The following is a 25,989-nucleotide window of genomic DNA, read 5'->3' as shown; positions in this document are numbered from 1 at the left end:
CTGCCTTTCGCATTCCCGGAATCTCTCTCTTCCTTTATATCTTGCTACCTCCCTTTGTTTTTGTCTCGTTCCTTCTCTCAATTCAATTCAATTCAAGGGCTTTATTGGCATGGGAAACATGTGTTAACATTGCCAAAGCAAGTGAGGTAGACAACATACAAAGTGAATATATAAAGTGAAAAACAACAAAAATGAACAGTAAACATTACACATACAGAAGTTTCAAAACAGTAAAGACATTACAAATGTCATATTATATATATATATATATATATACAATGTACAAATAGTTAAAGGACACAAGATAAAATAAATAAGCATAAATATGGGTTGTATTTACAATGGTGTTTGTTCTTCACTGGTTGCCCTTTTCTCGTGGCAACGGGTCACAAATCTTGCTGCTGTGATGGCACACTGTGGAATTTCACCCAGTAGATATGGGAGTTTTTCAAAATTGGATTTGTTTTCGAATTCTTTGTGGATCTGTGTGATCTGGGGGAAATATGTATCTCTAATATGGTCATACATTGGGCAGAAGGTTAGGAAGTGCAGCTCAGTTTCCACCTCATTTTGTGGGCAGTGAGCACATAGCCTGTCTTCTCTTGAGAGCCATGTCTGCCTACGGCGGCCTTTCTCAATAGCAAGGCTATGCTCACTGAGTCTGTACATAGTCAAAGCTTTCCTTAATTTTGGGTCAGTCACAGTGGTCAGGTATTCTGCCACTGTGTACTCTCTGTGTAGGGCCAAATAGCATACTAGTTTGCTATGTTTTTTTGTTAATTCTTTCCAATGTGTTAAGTAATTATCTTTTTGTTTTCTCATGATTTGGTTGGGTCTAATTGTGCTGTTGTCCTGGGGCTCTGTAGGGTGTGTTTGTGAACAGAGCCCCAGGACCAGCTTCTCTCTCTCTCCCTCTCTCTTGGCTACCACTTACTCTCTGCTCTATTGGGCCTAGAGAATCCAAGTGAGAAGACTATCTCTTCTCCACTCTCTTCCAATTCCCCCCATCTCCTTCCTATCCCTTCTCTTCTTCACACCCCTCTCTCCGAATACCTGCCAGCTCTCAGAGTGGAGATGTGGCGTCACAAGCGTCACTGTTTAATCCACTCAAGAAAGGATTAGCTTCCTAACACTTCAGCAGGGCCAGGGCAGGGGCACACCAGGCCAACTCCACCCAGATCATGTGTGACAGTCGTAGAAAACTGACAAGGACTGACCCCCCCCCCCCCTGGTCCTGGATGGATGAGGTGAACTTCAGGCAGACAGAATTTTGGTCTTCCATTTAAGTTGTCTGTGTCTAACAGAGGGAGTTGGGAGGGGGTGTGGCTGTCTGGCTGTGTGTTTGCGTGCGAAAGAGAGGACAGATTAGTCTCTTTTCTAATCTTGGTTGGGGTGTGCGTGTCAGAATTTGGGGTCAATTCCATTGCCTTTACAATGTTTTCATTATATATTTTACCTTGTTTAACTAGGCAAGTCAGTTAAGAACAAATTCTTATTTACAACGATGTCCTATGACATCGTTGGTGGGTTAACTGCCTTGTTCAGGGGCGGAACGACACATTTTTACCTTGTCAGCTCAGGGATTCAATCTAGCAACCTTTTGGTTACTGGCCCAACGCTCTAACCACTAGGCTACCTGCCACCCCAGGAATGTACAATGGGGTCCATAATTATTGTCATCCTTGATAAAGATGAGCAAAAAAGACTGTATAAAATAAATAATAAATCATATATTTGTTAAACAACATCTATTTTTTTTGTATGATTATAAAATAATAACGTTAAAAAAAAATGTTGATCATACAATATAACTCAATACTGGTATTATTTATTTTATACAGTCTGTTTTGTTCATCTTTATCAAGGGTGACAATAACTATGGCCGTTTTTCAATTCCGACTTCATTCCTAATCCAATCCCAGAGTTGAGTGGAATTGAAATGACATTGACCTCAGTGCCACTAGTGTGTATCATCATCATCATCATCATCATCATCATCATCATCATCATCATCTCATCATCATCACTATCCATCTCCCACACACAAACAGACTTCTACCTTAAAACCCCCGATACATTATGTAGAAGACAGATAAACTAGGTGTGTTGTATATGTTTGACAGGCTTAGCATTTAACAACAAACATTTCAACAAGGACCACTCCCTCGCTGTACACACACCCACAAACACCCCCACACGAAGACAAACATACACACGAAGACCCCCTCCCCCTCAGTCACTCAGTCACTCAGTCACTCAGTCACTCAGTCACTCAGTCACTCACTCACTCACTCACTCACTCACACGCCCCCAAACACACAACACAACACACACAGCTATGGTCAACTATTACTATACATCTCTGATTATTGGTCCAGCTGTCCATCTGATCTATTGACATTTTTGGGGTTATTTTTCTAAGCATTGTCCCAAAGGAGGTCTGCTAGCCTCTGAACAAACAAATCCATGCCAAGTAGGTATTTCTCCAGGCCTCATATCGATGCTCAGCTTTCAGCCTCCCCATCGCTAACACACTCTTTTAGCTCATCAATCAGGCTTGACTCTCCTGCTCACACACACACACTGTACACAGGCGCCATGACGATTGAATCAAGTGTCAAATCCTGCCACCAGCCCAATATGGGTCTGCCCTCTACTATTGATCCACCTTAAGTTCACAGTGATAGTGACTCCAGTCACCCAAGTCATAGACTGTTCTCTCTGCTACCGCACGGCAAGCAGGACCAGAGCGCCAAGTCTAGGTCCAAAAGGCTCCTTAACAGCTTCTACCCCCAAGCCATAAAACTGCTGAACAATTAATTAAACCCCCCTACACGTACAAATTACCTACATGTACAAAATACATCGACAAACCTGTACCCCTGCACATTGACTCGGTACCGGTACCCCCTGTGTATTGTCTCATCATTGTTATTTTATTGTGGTACTTTTTAACATTGTGTTACTTTTTCAAGTTTATTTAGTAAATATTTCCATAAGTCTATTTTCTTAAAACTGCGTTGTTGTTTAAGGGCTTGTAAGTGAGCATTTCACGGTACCTGTTGTATTCGGCGCAAGTGACAAATAAAACATTTATTTGATTTGATATGCACTGTTATACAGGACCATTCTTAAAACAAAGCATTGATGATAACCTAGACAGTCACCAGCTCCTGGTAACATTGGGTTGGGGGAAGGTGGTGGGTGTGTATGCAAACATACTTGTGTGTCCATATGTGTATATATATATATATATATATATATATAGAGTGGGGCAAAAAAGTATTTAGTCAGCCACCAATTGTGCAAGTGGGGGGGGGTCAAAATGATCACAAGAACGGTGAGCAAAAATCCCAGAACCACACGGGGGGACCTAGTGAATGACCTGCAGAGAGCTGGGACTAAAGTAGCAAAGCCTACCATCAGTAACACACTACACCGCCATGGACTCAAATCCTGCAGTGCCAGACGTGTCCCCCTGCTTAAGCCAGTATATGTCCAGGCCCATCTGAAGTTTGCTAGAGAGCATTTGGATGATCCAGAAGAAGATTGGGAAAATGTCATATGGTCAGATGAAACCAAAATAGAACTTTTTGATAAAAACTCAACTCGTTGTGTTTGGAGGACAAAGAATGCTGAGTTGCATCCAAAGAACACCATACCTACTGTGAAGCATGGGGGTGGAAACATCATGCGTTGGGGCTGTTTTCTGCAAAGGGACCAGGAAGACTGATCCGTGTAAAGGAAAGAATGAATGGGGCCATGCATCGTGAGATTTTGAGTGAAAACCTCCTTCCATCAGCAAGGGCATTGAAGATGAAACGTGGCTGGGTCTTTCAGCATGACAATGATCCCAAACACACCGACCGGGCAACGATGGAGTGGCTTCGTAAGAAGCATTTCAAGGTCCTGGAGTGGCCTCGCCAGTCTCCAGATCTCAACCCCATAGAACATCTTTGGAGGGAGTTGAAAGTCTGTGTTGCGCACCAACAGCCCCAAAACATCACTGCTCAAGAGGAGATCTGCATGGAGGAATGGGCCAAAATACCAGCAACAGTGGTGGGTTGGAATCAGGCGCAGAGAGCAGGGTTCAGTAAATCGTGATTTATTCTCCGGCCAAAAAACGGTCACGCCAACATACAGGGCGCATAGAACAGACCAGCCCAAACACAGGACCAAACAGTCCGGAGAATACACACATGAAAACCACATCCAACAGAGTAACAAAATACAATCCCGCACAAAACAAGGGCGGGACAAACTACTACATATAGGGAAGCTAATTAAACTAAAATACACACAGGTGAAACTAATAAGACAAAACCACCAGACAAACGAAAAAGGGATCGGTAGCGGCTAGTAGGACGGTGACGACGACCGCCGAGCACCGCCCGAACAGGCAGGGGAGCCAACTTCGGCAGAAGTCGTGACAGTGAAGACTTACAGAAAACGTTTCACCTCTATCATTGCCAACAAAAGGGTATATAACAAAGTATTGAGATAAACTTTTGTTATTGACCAAATACTTATTTTCCACCATAATTTGCAAATAAATTCATAATAAATCCTACAATGTGATTTTCTGGATTTCTTTTTCTCATTTTGTCTGTCAAAGTTGAAGTGTACCTATGATGAAAATTACAGGCCTCTCTCATCTTTTTAAGTGGGAGAACTTGCACAATTGGTGCCTGACTAAATACTTTTTTGCCACACTGTATGTGTTTGTGTGGATTTCTGTGTGTACTACGTGCAAGTGATGATCAGTCGAGCCTCGGGAGGGAAAGGTTTCACGGGTGAGAGGGCGAGAGGTTTTTCATGTAGGGTCACATGATAGTATAGATATAGGTCCTCGTGAAACAGGTTCTCACAGTCTCACTGTGGAATTAGATGCTCATCCACGTTCTCCACAACTTCACATTTCAAAGTTAAGGGTTAAGTTCAGGCACTCATTCTGAATGGTTAAGTTAATGGTTAATGTTAACATATAACATGTGTCCACAACTGGGATCAAACTACGCAACCTTCTGATCCTGAGTCATGGGTCCTGAGTCATCCCCGTCCACAACGCCCGAGCAAAACCCAAGACTAGTACAGCCCTCACTGTTGCCTCAGGACATGGATAGACGTCCAATTTTGAATGATCTCCCTACCTTGCGACAGGATTAGCTGTGTGATCTCCAGTGTGATCTCCAGTGAAGCCTATGTAACCCTTGGTGACCTGAGAGACTCAGACTGCTGTAAAGGTTAAGGTGGTTGGATTGTGTTCTCTTTAAATGAGACTGACCGAACAGGATCCAAAGCCTTCACCCTGACCCACAAACGTAAAGGTCGCAGGCAGCCAGCTGTGCGATGGGCTATCCAGCTGGTCATTTCATGCGGTTTAACCTTTTCACAGGTGAGTTCCAAATATCTCTAACGGTCGCCCCAGTGTGAGTTGTTTATGCACGTGATGTCAGAATGCACTCACTGTTCCAAAATGGGATTATTATGCAGCAGGACAGTTAACACGCACTGTCTGCTAACTATCTATGTTTCAATTTGTCAATTTCAAATTATTTTCAAATTTTAAAACTGTATTTTATAAAAACAGTTTGAATTGAGGTGTGTTCCGCCTCATTAATTCACATTCATCGTTGCGGACCATTTATGGTTGAGGCTTTACTGAGCTGGATCTCTTCTAGGAGAGCCCACTGCACTTCACTCTTGCAGTGATGCCGCTCAACAACTACATCACATTTAACAGACTCCAATCCAGAGCGCCACACAGAAGCAACCAGGGTCAACACCCTGCTCAAGGGCACGTCGACAGATCTCCCACAAGGTCAAAAACGGGGACGCAAACCAGCGATCCATCAGCCACCGACCCATGCTCCCAACCGCCAGGCCACCAGCCCTCCAATACCCCCCCCACACAGTTCCCCAAGAGCTTCCCCTCAACCATCCGAGACTCCCCCCGCACAGTCCCCCCAATATATATATTATATTCCCCACCCTCAATACCCTCCCCCCCAATTACCAGGGAAATCAAAAAAAGAGAAAAAAAGAGAAAGACAAAGGAAAACAAAACAACAATGAAAATAACAAAAGACATAAAAAATCACAACAACAAGGCCAACAAAAATCACAACAGCAAGGCCAACAAAAATCACAACAGCAAGGCCAACAAAAATCACAACAGCAAGGCCAACAAAAATCACAACAGCAAGGCCAACAAAAATCACAACAGCAAGGCCAACAAAAATCACAACAGCAAGGCCAACAAAAATCACAACAGCAAGGCCAACCAAAATCATAACAGCAAGGCCAACAAAAATCACAACAACAAGGCCAACAAAAATCACAACAGCAAGGCCAACAAAAATCACAACAGCAAGGCCAACAAAAATCACAACAGCAAGGCCAACAAAAATCACAACAGCAAGGCCAACAAAAATCACAACAGCAAGGCCAACCAAAATCATAACAGCAAGGCCAACAAAAATCACAACAGCAAGGCCAACAAAAATCATAACAGCAAGGCCAACAAAAATCACAACAGCAAGGCCAACAAAAATCACAACAACAAGGTCAACAAAAATCATAACAGCAAGGCCAACAAAAATCATAACCACAAGGCCAACTGAATATGTTTTAGTGCATGTATGGCACTATTTACATGTGTGTGTGTGTGTGTGTCCGTGTATGTGCGCCTGTGTGCATTTGAATGAGTGTGTGTGTATATGCACGTGTACAAACACCTGCACGGCATCAGTCTCAGGCAAACCAGCATTAGCTGTAAAAACATTGCCCCTCAGTGTCATTCAAACATACTTTTCATAATGTTTTATTTTGACTTGATTTTTTATACTTTTATCTTTGACTATCATTCTATCCCCTGCCCAGCAACTCCACTCCCACTTGTCTTCAATTCCACACCCCAACCCTCAGCTTCCTTCAGCCCATCCCACCTATCTCTGCTGGCCACCCTTTTCGGATTTTTAAGCACCATATATCTTTCAACTATTCTGTGATGTTTAACATACAATTTCAATCTATGTTATCGAATAGAATCAACAGATTGTGAGTTGATAAATAGATAAATACGTACTTTTAGAAGAGTATTAGCAGAATAGTAATTGACTGAGCCGGTATCTCCAGATCTCCCAACAGTACTATTTCTAGGGACAATTTTAGATCAATGTTATGCATTTTCAGCCATTCCTGAACCTGAGACGAGAAACAGGCTACCTGAGGGCAATACCAAAATAAATGGTCTATTGATTCTGTATCCTCACAACAAAATCTGCAGAGCTTCGATGATTGTATGCCCCAAATATTCAACATTTTGTTGGTGGCAAGAGTTCTATATAATATTTTTTGCTGAAAAGTATAAAGTCTTGAATCTTGAGTCGTTTTATATATCAACTCATGGAATCGGTCCATCAAAAAATCTCTTCCCAACTATTTTGTAATGTGTATGGCACAGCTGTCAAGATCCTGGTCCTCAAATGAAACTGGTATACTTTCCTATTTATGCTATTTTTATTCCACCGCCAGTTTATATTGGGCACACAGACCAGTTCAAATCAAACAATCAAATCAAATGTTATTTGTCACATACACACGGTTAGCAGATGTTAATGCGAGTGTAGCGAAATGCTTGGGCTTCTAGTTCCGACAATGCAGTAGTAACCAACGAGTAATCTAACTAACAATTCCAAAACTACTACCTTATACACACAAGTGTAAAGGGATAAAGAATATGTACATAAAGATATATGAATGAGTGATGGTACAGAACGGCATAGGCAAGATGCAGTAGATGGTATCGAGTACAGTATATTCATATGAGATGAGTATGTAAACAAAGTGGCTAGTTTAAAGTGGCTAGTGATACATGTATTACATAAAGATGCAGTAGATGATATAGAGTACAGTATATACGTAGACATATGAGATGAATAATGTAGGGTATGTAAACATTATATTAAGTAGCATTGTTTAAAGTGGCTAGTGATATATTTTACATCAATTCCCATTATTAAAGTGGCTGGAGTTGAGTCAGTGTGTTGGCAGCAGCCACTCAATGTTAGTGGTGGCTGTTTAACAGTCTGATGGCCTTGAGATAGAAGCTGTTTTTCAGTCTCTCGGTCCCAGCTTTGATGCACCTGTACTGACCTCGCCTTCTGGATGATAGCGGGGTGAACAGGCAGTGGATCGGGTGGTTGTTGTCCTTGATGATCTTTATGGCCTTCCTGTGACATCGGGTGGTGTAGGTGTCCTGGAGGGCAGGTAGTTTGCCCCCGGTGATGCGTTGTGCAGACCTCACTACCCTCTGGAGAGCCTTACGGTTGTGGGCGGAGCAGTTGCCGTACCAGGCGGTGATACAGCCCGACAGGATGCTCTCGATTGTGCATCTGTAGAAGTTTGTGATTGCTTTTGGTGACAAGCCGAACTTCTTCAGCCTCCTGAGGTTGAATATGCGCTGCTGCGCCTTCTTCACGATGCTGTCTGTGTGAGTGGACCAATTCAGTTTGTCTGTGATGTGCACGCCGAGGAACTTAAAACTTGCTACCCTCTCCACTACTGTTCCATCGATGTGGATAGGGAGGTGTTCCCTCTGCTGTTTCCTGAAGTCCACAATCATCTCCTTAGTTTTGTTGACGTTGAGTGTGAGGTTATGTTCCTGACACCACACTCCGAGGGCCCTCACCTCCTCCCTGTAGGCCGTCTCGTTGTTGTTGGTAATCAAGCCTACCACTGTTGTGTCGTCCGGAAACTTGATGATTGAGTTGGAGGCGTGCGTGGCCACGCAGTCGTGGGTGAACAGGGAGTACAGGAGAGGGCTCAGAACGCACAGCATTCTCACATAGGTATTCCTCTTGTCCAGATGGGTTAGGGTAGTGTGCAGTGTGGTTGAGATTGCATCATCTGTGGACCTATTTGGGCGGTAAGCAAATTGGAGTGGGTCTAGGGTGTCAGGTAGTTGGTGATAGGTAGAGGTGATATGGTCCTTGACTAGTCTCTCAAAGTACTTCATGATGACGGAAGTGAGTGTTACGGGGCGGAAGTCGTTTAGCTCAGTTACCTTAGCTTTCTTGGGAACAGGAACAATGGTGGCCCTCTTGAATCATGTGGGAACAGCAGACTGGGATAGGGATTGATTGAATATGTCCGTAAACACACCAGCCAGCTGGTCTGCGCATGCTCTGAGGGCGCGGCTGGGGAAACCGTCTGGGCCTGCAGCCTTGCGAGGGTTAACACGTTTAAATGTTTTACTCACCTCGGCTCCAGTGAAGGAGAGTCCGCATGTTTTGGTTGCGGGCCATGTCAGTGGCACTGTATTGTCCTCAAAGCGGGCAAAAAAGTTATTTAGTCTGCCTGGGAGCAAGGCATCCTTGTCCGTGATTGGGCTGGTTTTCTTTTTGTAATCCGTGATTGACTGTAGACCCTGCCACATACCTCTTGTGTCTGAGCCGTTGAATTGCGATTCTACTTTGTATCTATATTGATGCTTAGCTTGTTTGATTGCCTTGCGGAGGTAATAGCTACACTATTTGTATTCGGTCATGTTTCCGGTCACCTTGCCCTGATTAAAAGCAGTGGTTCGCGCTTTCAGTTTCACGCGAATGCTGCCATTAATCCACGGTTTCTGGTTTGGGAATGTTTTAATCGTTGCTATGGGAACGACATCTTCAACCGCACAGCACGTTCTAATGAACTCGCTCACCGAAGTTCCCTGCCTCCTTCCGCTGCCTCCTGCCTCCTCCATTTTTGGGGTACTGCTGTAATCAATTGGTTGTACTCTTGGATTGAGCAGACCTTCCTGTACATTTCTGATAACTCCATGAAATACATAACTCTACCATTCCAATTTACAATATCATTTAAGAACAAAATATCATTTTCAAACATCTTTCCCATAAATACAGGAATTTTATCAACCAGCACATTTGAGATCAGCCATAATATCTGTTGCAATATTTCTTCTATCTTTTCAGGAGGATGAATTTAAATTGTAGCCAACTCTGCAATCCTTTTTTGAAAAATAGAGATAAACATCTCCCTACATCTCCCTTTACTCAATTACAGATGTTTTTGTGCGCTTTACACTTTGCCCTTGTTGGCTGGAGGTTTTTGGCGCTGCTGCGTCCGTCTGTAATCTTTCTCCTGACAAAATAAAGTGCGTGCCTGTTCACAATTCTCTGCTCCCCTGCACCTGACTTCACCACAAGTACGCACACGCCTGACACTTACGTACACTATTGACTGTCACAGCTGGTGGCTCAGATAGCACGGCATGAAGTGGCACTAATCGATTGGTGTAGAGGGCCTGTGATACTTCTATCCCTGACATCCTAGTCATCCACCTTGGTGGAAACGACATGGGATACACAAAGGGGATGGAACTGATGTGGCAGATGAGCAGATTTAGAGGTGGTCGTCCAAATGTTTACCGGGACAACAGTGGTTTTCTCTGATATAACACAGTGGAGGAGCTGGATGTTCCAGACCAGAAGATAAACAAGAGAACACATTTCAGGGAAGACAACCCACAACCCATTAAGCAATTATCCCTGTTATGTACCGTAGGGATGGAATGCATCTGATTGATGACATATCAATGACATATTCCTTGAAAGTTGAGAGTTGGTATCTCAAGTCTAACCCGTTCTCTCCTCCGTAGTACCAAGATGGAGAAGTGTGCATTTCTGCATCTGCAGGAACGCCTAATACTAGTCTGTTGTTTTCGATTTTCGGTCTCTGAGTTTCTGATACTGATGACACGCGTTTTTTTATGTGAGGATTCAAGTGTGTCTTTACTGTTTTTCTTGGACTTGAGTTGCTTCACAAGGTATAATAAAGTAAGCGTTCAACGTAACTTTTTCCCCCCACAACCCTGGTTCTGGTTTCCTGGTTCTAGTAACTGTCCCTAAGTTCCCGGCACTGTTGTCAGTGTCACTAACCGTACTGTATGTTGTATAAGCAGTACTCTGCTGTTGGCTGTAACACAGGACACTTCCAGTAAATTCGACGCCCTCTCGGAGAGGAAAATATCTGTGAAGACGACAAGTCTCATTCCTGCATGTCAGTGTGTGTGACTGCCTGTGTGCGTGAATGTGAATTCATACACTTCTCTGTCTACCCATCTGTCCTTGACATGCTGTTCAAGTATACAGGTACGCGTAGACACTAGGCCAGTGGTGAGGAAGGAAGTGCTGAGGGTTAAACAGTGAGGTCTGAGGGTGAGGAGGACTGGAGCCAGGACAGGACAGGGCTAGAGCACCCAACACAGAAAACACACAGCGCACCCCAGTACCAGAACAATAAACAGTCAGAACAGCATCAAACATAAAACAGCACCACAATGCCAACTGGAGAATGAAAAGAGAATGAAGGAGAGAGACAGAGAGAGAGATGATGATAGAGGGAGAAAGAATAGGGAGGGAGAGGTAGAGATAGAGGGATAGAGATAGAGAGGGAGACATGTTGGGAAACCGAGGGGAAGCACAGGGTATGAGAGATGGATAGATGGAGGGGCAGATTGAGAAAGAATGATCCACGCTTAGTGTTTCTCTGCTCTGTCATAAGAGGCCTGACTCCAAGAACATTGGACTGCTGCTGCTCTGCCAGGAGGTGACATCATCACCAGAGAGAGGGAGAGACGGATGCTTTATCTCCTCTCACACCACTGAGTGGAAGATAGCAGGAGGTGAGAGGACAAGTGGAAGTGGAGGGGAGAGAGGGGAAAGGTTTAGGACAAAATGTCAGAGGTACAAACTGGAACATAGTGTGTAAAGTGTTACTGTGAGGATTCTGGAAGAATCTAGAGTGGAAAAGGACAACCTGATACACAATTATGCCACGATTGAGGGTAATGGTCTACCCATACAATATCCACCCCAGTACAGTGCTACTCTGCGTACTCTATCTTCAGGAAGCAACACAGGAGACAGCTGAGCTCAGCACTAGAATGTGTGAGGACTGAGAGCCCAGCTTTCCAATATAATATAATAATGTATTAGGGCTGATAGGAGTTAATGACAGGAGAGAATGACTAGAAGAGCCTCTCATGTCTCCGTCCAGGCTGACTAAGGAATTATACTGCTGAACAAATAGGCAAACAAAATCGACAATACCACTGAGAGAGAGGCATCGCATCATCCCCTTCCCGCGGGGGGCTGGCTTTAACAGTGTTCCTTCCCCAGAAGGAAAAAAGGAAGGAAGTCGTAGCTCGCTTGGTGACAAACCACCGCTCCCTTTCTGTTAATCACGCAGCTTTAGTTAAATGACTGCTATAAAACAAAAGGCGTACGTACGGTAGCTAGGTAATGTAGGTAATAAAGTCTACAGTAATGTAGGTAATATGGTCTACAGTAATGTAGGTAATATGGTCTACAGTAATGTAGGTAATATGGTCTACAGTAATGTAGGTAATATGGTCTACGGTAATGTAGGTAATATGGTCTACAGTAATGTAGGTAATATGGTCTACTGTAATGTAGGTAATATGGTCTACAGTAATGTAGGTAATATGGTCTACAGTAATGTAGGTAATATGGTCTACAGTAATGTAGGTAATATGGTCTACAGTAATGTAGGTAATATGGTCTACAGTAATGTAGGTAATATGGCTGTGGTCTGTGTACGAGCGTAGGCAGCAGCAGAGCAGCTAGGAGAGAAATCCCCGGCCGACTGTAAAACCAACGCTGGCCTCTGATAGGTTATCGACGAGTGCATACGGCACCTGAAGCCAATAGGAGAAGAGGAAGGAGTGGAAGAAGTGGTTTAATTTGTGTTTTCCTGATCTTAATGGGTCCTGTCACAGTAGGGAGGGGAAAAAGGGATAGTGATGAATGAGTGAATGAAAAAAGAGTGGGTGAAGAGGCAGAGAAGGTGGGAAGAAAGGGGGTGAAGGTATGATGTGGGTGGGTGTAGGCTCTCTGTGTCTTCATTGGACATAGAGGGTGTGACTCTGTTCCTAGGCATCATCCAGGCAGGATGGAGATGCCCGAAGAGGAGATGAGGCGGTTCGGGTGATTTGGTAAAACTACAGATCCCAGTCCCAGGGTTTATTCATAAAAAATACAGGTGACTGGCTGTGTGTGAAACTATGTGTTGAACGTGTAACTATGTACGTGTGTGTGTGCGTGCTTGGTTGTGTCTGCTATTTCCAGGAGTAATAAGGAAAAATGACTTAATCTGTTCTTGTCTAGTACTGTCTTTTTGCTATCTAGGGCCATCTACTTTAAGTGCTGTCTGTCTTCCCAGAAGCCTACTTGGTGTGTGAACTTCTGACTGCTCATAACTTGCAGCTGATTGTTGAGATCAACCAGGATTAAGGGGCAGGGCAACTTGTGATTGTTGTTGTTTTGGTAATCAGTGGCTGTATTGAAGGGGGAGTGGTTTCTAATCTCCTATGCAATCAGCAATTAGTACCGGTAGGTATGCACTTCACCTCTATTAGGCAATTAGCGAGTTGTGTTAGTACATCAGTCTCCCCTGTTTTTTTCAGCTGCGGTCTCATATAATTGTTCTGCAGTGTGTGTGTGTGTGTGTGTGTGTGTGTGTGTGTGTGTGTGTGTGTGTGTGTGTGTGTGTGTGTGTGTGTGTGTGTGTGTGTGTGTGTGTATGAGTCATCCTCCTCTATGCCAGGGAAGTTGGCGTCTGGATGACTGCATGCATGTAATCAGCGTGATTCATATACCAGGTCTGTTACCGTGAAACTAAAACAACAAGGAGCGTGGGCATCACTCAGCCAACAGTGTTGGGGATGCTACTCTGAAATCATAGTTTACCAAACTAGCAATTACTTCACACTGGAAGAAGTTAAGCTACACTAAAACTACCATTTTACTTAACTAAAGCTACTTTGACAAAGTAGTTCACTACATCCAAACTGATTTGTGAAGAATTCTAACATCTAAATCTGAAATGTCATGGACTACAAATTGCAAGAACAGATCACTCTGGAGTCAGATGATAACAGAATGTGTCATTTAGCCTATTAAACAACAAAAATATGTTTCAAGTGAGAATTAGGAAGATCTGATATTCTTGCCTACTTCACCCATATTTTATTTTATATTAAAAAAGTTGTGTGACGTTCCAGTAGTTAGCTACACCGCTAAATGGACAAAAGTGTAAAACACTACCATGATTTGAATTTAGTTCAACTATCACCAAGCTCCTGCCAAATGTAGTTTATTACTCCCAAACACTGTGAACTAACAGCTAAAAACAGCTAGCTGTCCGTGCCATTTACCAATCGGCAGTCTGCTCAATGAGGTAATGGTTCTAGACAGGTTTCACACACACACACACACACACACACACACACACACACACACACACACACACACACACACACACACACACACACACACACACACACACACACACACACACACACACACACACACACACACACACACAAAGCAAAAAAATAAATACCTTCACAGATCTTCATTGTAAAGGGTTTCCCATGGTTGTTCCAATGAACCATAAACAATGAATGAACATGCAACTGTGGAACGGTCGTTAAGACAATAACAACTTACAGACGGTAGGCAATTAAGGTCACAGTTATGAAAAATTAGGACACTAAAGAGGCCTTTCTACTGACTCTAAAAAACACCAATAGAAAGATGCCCAGGGTCTCTGCTCATCATGAACGTGCCTTAGGCAAGAGGACTGCAGATGTGGCCAGGGCAATAATTGCAATGTCCGTACTGTGAGACGCCTAAGACAGAGCTACAGGTAGACAGGATGGACAGCTGATCATCCTCGCAGTGGCAGACCATGTGTAACAACACCTGCACAGGATCAATACATCCGAACATCACTCCTGCGGGACAGGTACAGGATGGCAACAACAACTGCCTGAGTTACACCAGGAACACACAATCCCCCCATCAGTGCTCAGACTGTCCGCAATAGGCTGAGAGAGGATGGACTGAGGGCTTGTAGGCCTGTTGTAAGGTAGGTCCTCACCATACATAACCGTCAACAACGTCGCCTATGGGCACAAACCCACCGTCGCTGGACCAGACAGGACTGGCACAAAGTGTTCTTCACTGACGAGTCGCAGTTTTGTCTCACCAGGGGTGATGGTCAGATTCGCGTTTATCGTCAAAGGAATGAGTGTTACACCGAGGCCTGTACTCTGGAGCGGGATTGAGGTGGAGGGTCCGTCATGGTCTGGGGCGGTGTGTCACAGCATCATCGGACTGAGCTTGCTGTCATTGCAGGCAATCTCAATGCTGTGCGTTACAGGGAAGACATCCTCCTCCCTCATGTGATACCCTTCCTGCAGGCTCATCCTGACAATGACCCTCCAGCATGACAATGCCACCAGCCATACTGCTCGTTCTGTGAGTGATTTCCTGCAAGACAGGAATGTCAGTGTTCTGCCATGGCCAGCAACGAGCCCGGATCTCAATCCCATTGAGCATGTCTGGGACCTTTTGGATTGGAGGGTGAGGACTAGGGCCACCCCGCTCCTCCCTGAACATGCAGGTGCCTTGGTGGAAAAGTGGGGTAACATCTCACAGCAAGAACTGGCAAATATGGTGCAGTCCATGAGGAGGAGATGCACTGCAGTACTTAATGCAGCTGGTGCCCATACCAGATGCTGACTGTTACTTTTGATTTTGACCCCCCTCCACCCCCTTTGTTCAGGGACACGTTATTCCATATCTGTTGGTCACGTCTGTGGAACTTGTTCAGATTCTGTCTCAGTTGTTGAATCTTGTTATGTTCATACAAATATTTACACAGGTTAAGTTTGCTGAAAATAAACTCAGTTGACAATGAGAGGACGTTTCTTTTTTTAGGTTATATATACAGTGGCTTGCCAAATTATTCACCCCCTTGGCATTTTCCTATTTTGTTGCCTTACAACCTGGAAATAAAATAGATTTTTTTGTGGGGGGGTTGTATAATTTCATTTACACAACATGCCTACCACTTTGAAGATGCAAAATATTTTTTTCTTGTGAAACAAACACCTTGGTCCAGGTCTTTCAAAGGACGTGACAGAACCTCCCACCACAAACGAACCAAGCAGTGTGGTGGGAGGAGGACATCCTAAATGGCAAAGAATCCTGGGCACGGGAGGAGAACCTGGCGGGAAAGCCTTTTGGACCTAGGCTTGGCATTCCGGCACCGCTTGCTGTGCGGCAGCAAAGAGAAAAGTCTATGACTAGAGTGGCTGAAGTCATTGATCATTTTTAGGGCCTTCCTCTGACACCGCCAGTTATAGAGGTCCTGGATGGCAGGAAGCTTGGCCCCAGTGATGTACTGGGCCATACACACTACCCTCTGTAGTGCCTTGCGGTCGGAGGCCGAGCAGTTGCCATACCAGGCAGTGATGTAACCAGTCAGGATGCGCTCGATGGTGTGGCTGTATAACTTTTTGAGGATCTGAGGACCCATGCCAAATCTTTTCAGACTCCTGAGGGGGAATAGGCTTTGTCGTACTCTCTTCGTGACTGTCTTGATGTGTTTGGACCATGATAGTTTGTTGGTGATGTGGACACCAAGGAACTTGAAGCTCCGGGCAGCCGAGCGGAAATGGAGGAAAACTCGCCTCCCTGCGGACCTGGCATCCTTTCACTCCCTCCTCTCTACATTTTCCTCCTCTGTCTCTGCTGCTAAAGCCACTTTCTACCACTCTAAATTCCAAGCATCTGCCTCTAACCCTAGGAAGCTCTTTGCCACCTTCTCCTCCCTCCTGAATCCTCCTCCCCCTCCCCCCCTCCACCCTCTCTGCAGATGACTTCGTCAACCATTTTGAAAAGAAGGTCGACGACATCCGATCCTCGTTTGCTAAGTCAAACGACACCGCTGGTTCTGCTCACACTGCCCTACCCTGTGCTCTGACCTCTTTCTCCCCTCTCTCTCCAGATGAAATCTCGCGTCTTGTGACGGCCGGCCGCCCAACAACCTGCCCGCTTGACCCTATCCCCTCCTCTCTTCTCCAGACCATTTCCGGAGACCTTCTCCCTTACCTCACCTCGCTCATCAACTCATCCCTGACCGCTGGCTACGTCCCTTCCGTCTTCAAGAGAGCGAGAGTTGCACCCCTTCTGAAAAAACCTACACTCGATCCCTCCGATGTCAACAACTACAGACCAGTATCCCTTCTTTCTTTTCTCTCCAAAACTCTTGAACGTGCCGTCCTTGGCCAGCTCTCCCGCTATCTCTCTCAGAATGACCTTCTTGATCCAAATCAGTCAGGTTTCAAGACTAGTCATTCAACTGAGACTGCTCTTCTCTGTATCACGGAGGCGCTCCGCACTGCTAAAGCTAACTCTCTCTCCTCTGCTCTCATCCTTCTAGACCTATCGGCTGCCTTCGATACTGTGAATCATCAGATCCTCCTCTCCACCCTCTCCGAGTTGGGCATCTCCGGCGCGGCCCACGCTTGGATTGCGTCCTACCTGACAGGTCGCTCCTACCAGTGGCGTGGCGTGGCGAGAATCTGTCTCCTCACCACGCGCTCTCACCACTGGTGTCCCCCAGGGCTCTGTTCTAGGCCCTCTCCTATTCTCGCTATACACCAAGTCACTTGGCTCTGTCATAACCTCACATGGTCTCTCCTATCATTGCTATGCAGACGACACACAATTCATCTTCTCCTTTCCCCCTTCTGATGACCAGGTGGCGAATCGCATCTCTGCATGTCTGGCAGACATATCAGTGTGGATGACGGATCACCACCTCAAGCTGAACCTCGGCAAGACGGAGCTCCTCTTCCTCCCGGGAAGGACTGCCCGTTCCATGATCTCGCCATCACGGTTGACAACTCCATTGTGTCCTCCTCCCAGAGCGCCAAGAACCTTGGCGTAATCCTGACAACACCCTGTCGTTCTCAACTAACATCAAGGCGGTGGCCCGTTCCTGTAGGTTCATGCTCTACAACATCCGCAGAGTACGACCCTGCCTCACACAGGAAGCGGCGCAGGTCCTAATCCAGGCACTTGTCATCTCCCGTCTGGATTACTGCAACTCGCTGTTGGCTGGGCTCCCTGCCTGTGCCATTAAACCCCTACAACTCATCCAGAACGCCGCAGCCCGTCTGGTGTTCAACCTTCCCAAGTTCTCTCACGTCACCCCGCTCCTCCGCTCTCTCCACTCCGCTCTCTCCACTGGCTTCCAGTTGAAGCTCGCATCCGCTACAAGACCATGGTGCTTGCCTACGGAGCTGTGAGGGGAACGGCACCTCAGTACCTCCAGGCTCTGATCAGGCCCTACACCCAAACAAGGGCATGGCGTTCATCCACCTCTGGCCTGCTCGCCTTCCTACCACTGAGGAAGTACAGTTCCCGCTCAGCCCAGTCAAAACTGTTCGCTGCTCTGGCCCCCAATGGTGGAACAAACTCCCTCACGACGCCAGGACAGAGGAGTCAATCACCACCTTCCGGAGACACCTGAAACCCCACCTCTTTAAGGAATACCTAGAATAGGATAAGTAATCCTTCTCACCCCCCCCCCCTAAAAGATTTAGATGCACTATTGTAAAGTGGCTGTTCCACTGGATGTCATAAGGTGAATGCACCAATTTGTAAGTCGCTCTGGATAAGAGCGTCTGCTAAATGACTTAAATGTAATGTAAATGTAAGCTCCCAACCTGTTCCACTACAGCCCCTTTCGATTAGAATGGGGGCGTGCTCGGGCCTCCTTTTTCTATAGTCCACAATCATCTCCTTTGTCTTGATCATGTTGAAGGAAAGGTTGTTGTCTGGGCACCACACAGCCAGGTCTCTGACCTCCTCCCTAAAGGCTGTCTCATCGCTGTCGGTGATCAGGCCAACCACTGTTGTGTCATCGGCAAACTTAATGATAGTGTTGGAGTCGTGCCTGGCCGTGCAGTCATGAGTACAGGAGGGGAATGAGCACACACCCGATTGTCTCCAGTGTTGAGGATTCCATTATTATTATAATAATTCCATTCTTTTACTTTTAGATGTGTGCGTATTGTTGTGAATTGTTAGATACTACTGCACTGTTGGAGCTAGGAACACAAGCATTTCGATACACCCACAATAACATCTGCTAAATATGTGTATGTGAGCAATACAATTTGATTTGACTTTGATTTGATACTTTGTCCATGTCAAATTGCTGAGAGGGTTGTGGAATAGCATGAGAGTTTATGCCCTATGTAACAACTCCCTATTACATAACAACAGGACCCATGCACTGAAGAGAACACCTCAGCCAAAACACAGAGAGGAAAACTGTCTGCATGGAAACTACCTTTCTCAGAAATACATGATCCCACCCCATCCCGTGTACCATTAACACTTCCTACATAACAAAGACCTTACCACACTGCACAAAGAGACATTCTCAGAGAGAGAGACAGAGAGATTTCTGTCTAGCTGTTTTTCTAATATTCTCTCTCTGTTTTATGTGTTCCATTAGTTTATGTGTTCCATTAGTAATTCCTTGAAGAATTAGTAATTCTTCAAGGAATACCTAGGATAGGGTAAGTAAGGGTAGGTAATCCTTCTCCCCCAACAAGATTTAGATGCAAGTGGCTGTTCCACTGGTTGTCATAAGGTGTATGCACCAATTTGTAAGTCGCTCTGGATAAGAGCGTCTGCTAAATGACTTAAATGTAAATGTAAATGTAATGTCTTCCTCCCACTCTTCCTCTCCCCACTAAGAGCATCGGACGTGTGCCTTTACAGGTATGCATGTATAAGAGTCATGTGTCAACCCATTTCTATACATTATTTCCCTCTCCCATGTCTACTCCTGGTCACATATATGACCTGTTCATGTATGTTAGCGAGCCTTGCTCTTTCCATGCCTGTAATGTATGTGCATATGTGTGCATTTCTGCATGTACTGTACATTTGTGTTGGATTCTCTCATCCCTATTTCTCTGCCCATATGTATGTCTGTATCAACTATATTACTGGGAGTCAACTCTTCTTTGTCAATTTCTTTGATTACATGCATGTCTTTACCCTCGCATTGACCCCTTATTTCCCCCGGGATGAGGAGGCCAAGTGTGTGTGTGTGTGTTTGTTTGTGTGCAAACCTATACCACTCTAAACAACTATCATAAATAGAATTCAAAAGAGAAATATGACTTTTTGCAGTGAAGATTCATATAGGTTCATTGATAATAAATAATGAAATAGTTATAGTTCTGAAACCTTTATAGAGCATAGAGACAGGATTGGGAAGTAACTAATTACATGTAATCTGATTATTCAACACAAAAAAACTAGTCGGTTACGTTACCAGCAAAAATATTGTAATCAGATTACTTTTGAAAAATTGCGTTTCAAATGTGTTTGATGATTCCTTTTTGTCTTCTTCCAATGACCCTTAAAGGGAAAGTAATCCAAAAGTAATCAGATTATGTTACTGAGTTTAGGTAATCCAAAATTGACATTGCTGATTACAATTTTGGACAGGTAACTAGTAACTGTAACATATTACATTTAAAAAGTAACCTACCCAACCCTGCATAGAAACTTTAAATTGTTTGTCTCAACCTTGATTCAGTGTCATTTTGATTATGCCTGCTCTGCTTGGTATTGTGGGCCATCAAAAAGCTGAAAAGGGGAAATGCCAGTCATGTAAATAGTGTTATCAGGTATATGCTGAATGTCCCCCCCAAGGACCCTCATTGGGGTACAGGAGTTCCAGGAGGTGGGCTTGTTACCTTTGGAGTCCAGAGTGGGCCAACTTAAACTCAATCATATGTTTGACCTCTAAAATGATCGTGCCTCAGGATATATGAAAAGCAACATTGATATGGTCTGTAACCATTACAACACCAGAGCTATGTCTTGTAAAATCCAAAGAGTAAACAGTACAGCAAGGAGCAAGTGTTTCTATACAGGCAGTTGTCTATGGAATAGCCTCCCCTTAGAGATAAGCAAAGGAAAAGTAGAAATAGTTTTAAAAAGCAGGCAAAGGTTTTCATTTGGACAAGGTTGTCTAAGTTAAACCACTCCACTGCCCCTTGTGTCCCCTACTGCTGGCCAGGTGCATGTATTTGAATGATAGGTATTATGTGCAATGAATAAATGTTATTTTTAAGGTCGAAATGTGAAATGAAAACGGTTGCTTTTTAAGGTTAGGGCAAAGTGCAGGGAATAGTGCCACTTTCTAGGATGTCAATATAAATGAATGCATTTATGATTGTTTATAATTTCGTCTGGCCTTTTAATCATTTATGTGTTATTGTTTTTACCATCGAGGACCACTTTGGAAACATGTGTTTTAATTCATACATAAATGATATCCTAGGGTCCACATTGCACATTTTGTTGTCTGTTACATAAATACATTCAATTCAATAGAGATAACTAAACCATTGAGATCTTATAATTCTATACTGTATGTGTTCTACATGTAGTTCTATGTCTGAAACTGCGTACATGCTACAGCGGCTTGCGAAAGTATTCGCCCCCCTTGGCATTTTTCCCATTTTGTTGCCTTTACAACCTGGAATTAAAATGTATTTTTTGGTTTGGGGGGATTGTATCATTTGATTTACACAACATGCCTACCACTTTGAAGATGCTAAGTATTTTTTTAAATTGTGAAACAAACAAGAAACAAGACAAAAAAAATGGAAAACTTGAGCGTGCATAACTATTCACCCCCACAAGTCAATACTTTGTAATGCCACCTTTTGCAGCAATTACAGCTGCAAGTCTCTTGGGGTATGTCTCTATCAGCTTGGCACATCTAGCCACTGGGATTTCTTCATAGGCAAAACTGATCCAGCTCCTTCAAGTTGGATGTGTTCCGCTGGTGTACTGCAATCTTTAAGTCATACCACAGATTCTCAATTGGATTGAGGTCTGGGCTTTGACTAGGCCATTCCAAGACATTTAAATGTTTCTTAAACCACTCAAGTGTTGCTTTAGCAGTATGTTTAGGGTGATTATCCCGCTGGAAGGTGTAGCTCCATCCCAGTCTCAAATCTCTGGAAGACTGAAACAGGTTTCCCTCAAGAATTTCCCTGTATTTAGCACCATCCATCATTCATTCAATTCTGACCAGTTTCCCAGTCCCTGCTGATGAAAAACATCCCCACATCATGATGCTGCCACCACCATGCTTCACTGTGGAGATGGTGCTGTCGGGGTGATGAGAGGTGTTGGTTTGTGCCAGACATTGCGTTTTCTTTGATGGCCAAAAAGCTACATGTTAGTCTCATCTGACCAGAGTACCTTCTTCCATATGTTTCGGGAGTCTCCGACATGCCTTTTGGCGAACACCAAATGTGCTTGCTTATTTTTTTCTTTAAGTTGGGGCTATGGGGGAAAAGGAGTTCCCTAAAGGGAACACCCACTCCCATTCAGCTGAAAAAAATATTATTTAGAAATATTTAACTTTCACACATTAACAAGTCCAATACAGCAAATGAAAGATAAACATCTTGTTAATCTACCCATCGTGTCCGATTTTTTAAAATGTTTTACAGCTAAAAGACAACATATATTTACGTTAGATGACCACCAAATTCAAAAACACACGATATTTCACAGTCACAAAAGCATAAATATAGATACAATGAATCACTAAGCTTTGATTATCGCCATCAGATGACACTCATAGGACATCATGTTATACATGTATTGTGTGTTTTGTTCGATAATGTGCATATATATATATATATATATATATATATATATATATATATATATATATATATATATAAAAATCTCAGTTTACATTGGCGCGTTACGTGTAGTAATGTTTTGATTCCAAGACATCCGGTGATTTTGCAGAAATACTCACAATAAACATTGATAAAAGATGCAAGTGTTATTCACAGAATTAAAGATAAATGTATCCTCTATGCAACCGCTGTGTCAGATTTTTTTTTTTTTTTTACAGAAAAATAATAATAATCTGAGAACGGCGCTCAGAACCCAAAGAAATAGCTGTCCACAGAAGCTACAAAAAACACTATAAATATTCACTTATCTTTGAATATCTTCATCAGAAGGTAGTTCCAGGAATCCCAGTTCGACAATAAATGACTGATTTGTTCCATAAAGTTCCAAAAAGCCCATAATTTAGCCACTTGTTGTTAGCTTGTTCAGCCCAGCATTCAATCCTCAAAAAGCACGAGCAATTCCTCCAGACAAAAACTCAAAAAGTTCCGTTACAGGTCGGAGAAATGATGTATGCCATCCATATTTAGGATGTTATAAACATTAATCAGCAATAAGGTTCCAACCGGAGAATTTCATTGTATGAAGAAAAGCATAGGAACGCAAGAACACTCTCTCGTGACAGCGCGTAATGAAACCGAGGCTTTCTGCCAGACCACCCACTCAAAGAGCTATTATGAGCCCCACCTTTATAGTAGAATCATACAACTAGAATCTGAAGACGGTGACACCTTGTGGAAGCCCTAGAAAGTGCATTCTCATCCATATGTAAAGGGGGACATCCAATGGCACTGTTTTCTAAATTGAGTTCTCAGTTCCTGTTTGGATTTCTTCTCAGGTTTTTGTCTGCCATATGAGTTCTGTTATACTCACAGACATAATTCAAACAGTTTTAGAAACTTCAGAGTGTTTTCTATCCACCAGTAATAATACTATGCATATATTCCCATCTGGGAGAGAGTAGGAGGCTGTTTACTCTGGGCACGCCTTTCATCCAAAAGTGAAAATGCTGCCCCCTAGCCTCAACAGGTTTTAAGCAATGGCTTTTTTCTGTCCAATCTTCCGTAAAGCCCAGCTCTGTGGAGTGTGCGGCTTAAAGTGGTCCTATGGACAGATACTCCAATCTCCGCTGTGGAGCTTTGCAGCTCCTTCAGGGTAATCTATGGTCTATTTGTTGCCTCTCTGATTAATGCCCTCCTTGCCTGGTCCGTGAGTTTTGGTGGGTGGCACTCTCTTGGCAGGCTTGTTGTGGTGCCATATTCTTTCCATGTTTTTAATAAAGGATTTAATGGTGCTCTGTGGGATGTTCAAAGTTTCTGATATGTTTTTATAACCCAACCCTGATCTGTACTTCTCCACAACGTTGTCCCTGACCTGTTAGGAGAGCTCCTTGGTCTTCATGGTGGCCTTGTTTAGTGGTGTTGCAGACTATGGGGCCTTTCAGAACAGGTCTATATAGACACAGATCATGTGACAGATCATGGGACACTTAGATTGCACACAGGTGGGCTTTAGTTTACTAATAATGTGACTTCTGAAGGTAATTGGTTGCACCAGATCTTATTTGGGGGCTTCATAACAAAGAGGGTGAATATATACGCACCACTTTTCAGTTTTTATTTATATTTATTTATTGAAACAAGTTTTTGTTTTGTGTGTGTGTATGTCCATTACATGAAATCCAAAATAAAAATCCATTTAAATTACAAGTTGTAATGCAACAAAATAGGACAAACGCCAACAGAGATTAATACTTTTGCAAGGCAATATATGTGTTATTTTGTGTATGAGATGCTGAGTGTGTATGAGATGATGTGTGTCATGTTGTGTATTATAAACCGGGTAGTTTGTGTACTGGATGCTGATTGTCTGAAAGCTGTGGTATTCCAGACAACATACCACGGGTATGACGCAACATCACGTGTTTACTGTTCTAATTATGTTGGTAACCAGTTTATAATAGCAATAAGGCACCTTGGGGGTTTGGGGTATGTGGCCAACATACCACTGCTAAGGGCTGTATCCAGGCACTCCACTTTGGCCATATTATGAATCTTTAGACGTAGAAGTTACCATACCTGGTCTCAGGGATGGCTAACTATGGAAATCCCCTCGGTTTACTCAGTTAGATAAATCTGTTTTAATTGTCTTTGGACCCTGTGTATGGAACAACCTACAGAATTCCCTACAACTGGGTGTTCTGGTGCCTCTTGGGCAGTTCAACATGTTGATTGGAGACCTCCTTGCCTGAGGAATGTGACTGTTTTTCTTGAATATTTGTATTACACTGTATTTTATTTAGTAACTTGTGTTAATGCAGGGTTCCATTGCAAAAGAGACCTTAGTCCCAATGTTGTTCAACATGCTCTCACAGTCTCACTGCAGAATTAGGCATTTCAAGTTAGTGTCCATCACTAGTCATGGGATTACACCCATCCACCAACTCTGTCCACAATGCCCTTGCAAAACTCAAACCTACTTTATGGTAATAGCGCTCACTGTTGCCCCTAGGTATGGATAGAAGACCAATTTTGAAGTCATATTAGAAAATATACCACACCCCCTATGGCCTTATTGCTTATTTAGATGTGGGAGTGTATAAGATGCTGTGTATACCATTGTGCCTCTACTGGTCCTGTCACCACTGTGTTTGTAATGCTGTGGGCTTGATGGGTCTCAGATAGAGTTATCTTCTCCCTGCGCAAATATTACAGAGTCAGAGCACTCCCTTGTGGAGCCAGCCTGAACTTCAGCACAAACTTTCCCAACTTTCTCTCTACTGAGATAGACTAACAATTACTACCAAAACTAACAAATCAGCAGTAATCTACTGTATGCCTTCTGTATGAGTCAGCACACCGGAGAGATGCTGTACTGAGAGATTACATTCAAGACTTATTAGGCCCAGTCCGTCCGTTAAATACCTAGCAGGTTGACACCTGTTGAGTTGACATGCTGCAATTTCTGCATACAAATACTGCAACTCCACAACTCCTCAAATACTGTAACTCCACAACTCCTCAAATACTGCAACTCCACAACTCCTCAAATACTGCAACTCCACAACTCCTCAAATACTGCAACTCCACAACTCCTCAAATACTGCAACTCCACAACTCCTCAAATACTGTAACTCCACAACTCCTCAAATACTGCAACCTCCACAACTCCTCAAATACTGCAACTCCACAACTCCTCAAATACTGCAACCTCCACAACTCCTCAAATACTGCAACTCCACAACTCCTCAAATACTGCAACCTCCACAACTCCTCAAATACTGTAACTCCACAACTCCTCAAATACTGTAACTCCACAACTCCTCAAATACTGTAACTCCACAACTCCT

General features: G+C 43.7%; 1 protein-coding gene across 2 annotated transcripts in view; it reads right to left on the bottom strand.

The window, feature by feature from the left end:
• Nucleotides 1-25,989, bottom strand: part of LOC118358628 (phosphatidylinositol 3-kinase regulatory subunit gamma) — a 280,295-nt gene that overhangs the window by 163,399 nt on the left and 90,907 nt on the right. The gene's annotated exons all lie outside the window — the stretch shown is intronic.

The sequence above is a fragment of the Oncorhynchus keta genome, chromosome 26 (assembly GCF_023373465.1).
Source record: "Oncorhynchus keta strain PuntledgeMale-10-30-2019 chromosome 26, Oket_V2, whole genome shotgun sequence".
NCBI classification, from domain to species: Eukaryota; Metazoa; Chordata; class Actinopteri; order Salmoniformes; family Salmonidae; genus Oncorhynchus; species Oncorhynchus keta.
The sequence above is the reverse complement of the archived record's forward strand: the minus strand, read 5'-3'. Positions and strand labels throughout refer to the sequence as shown.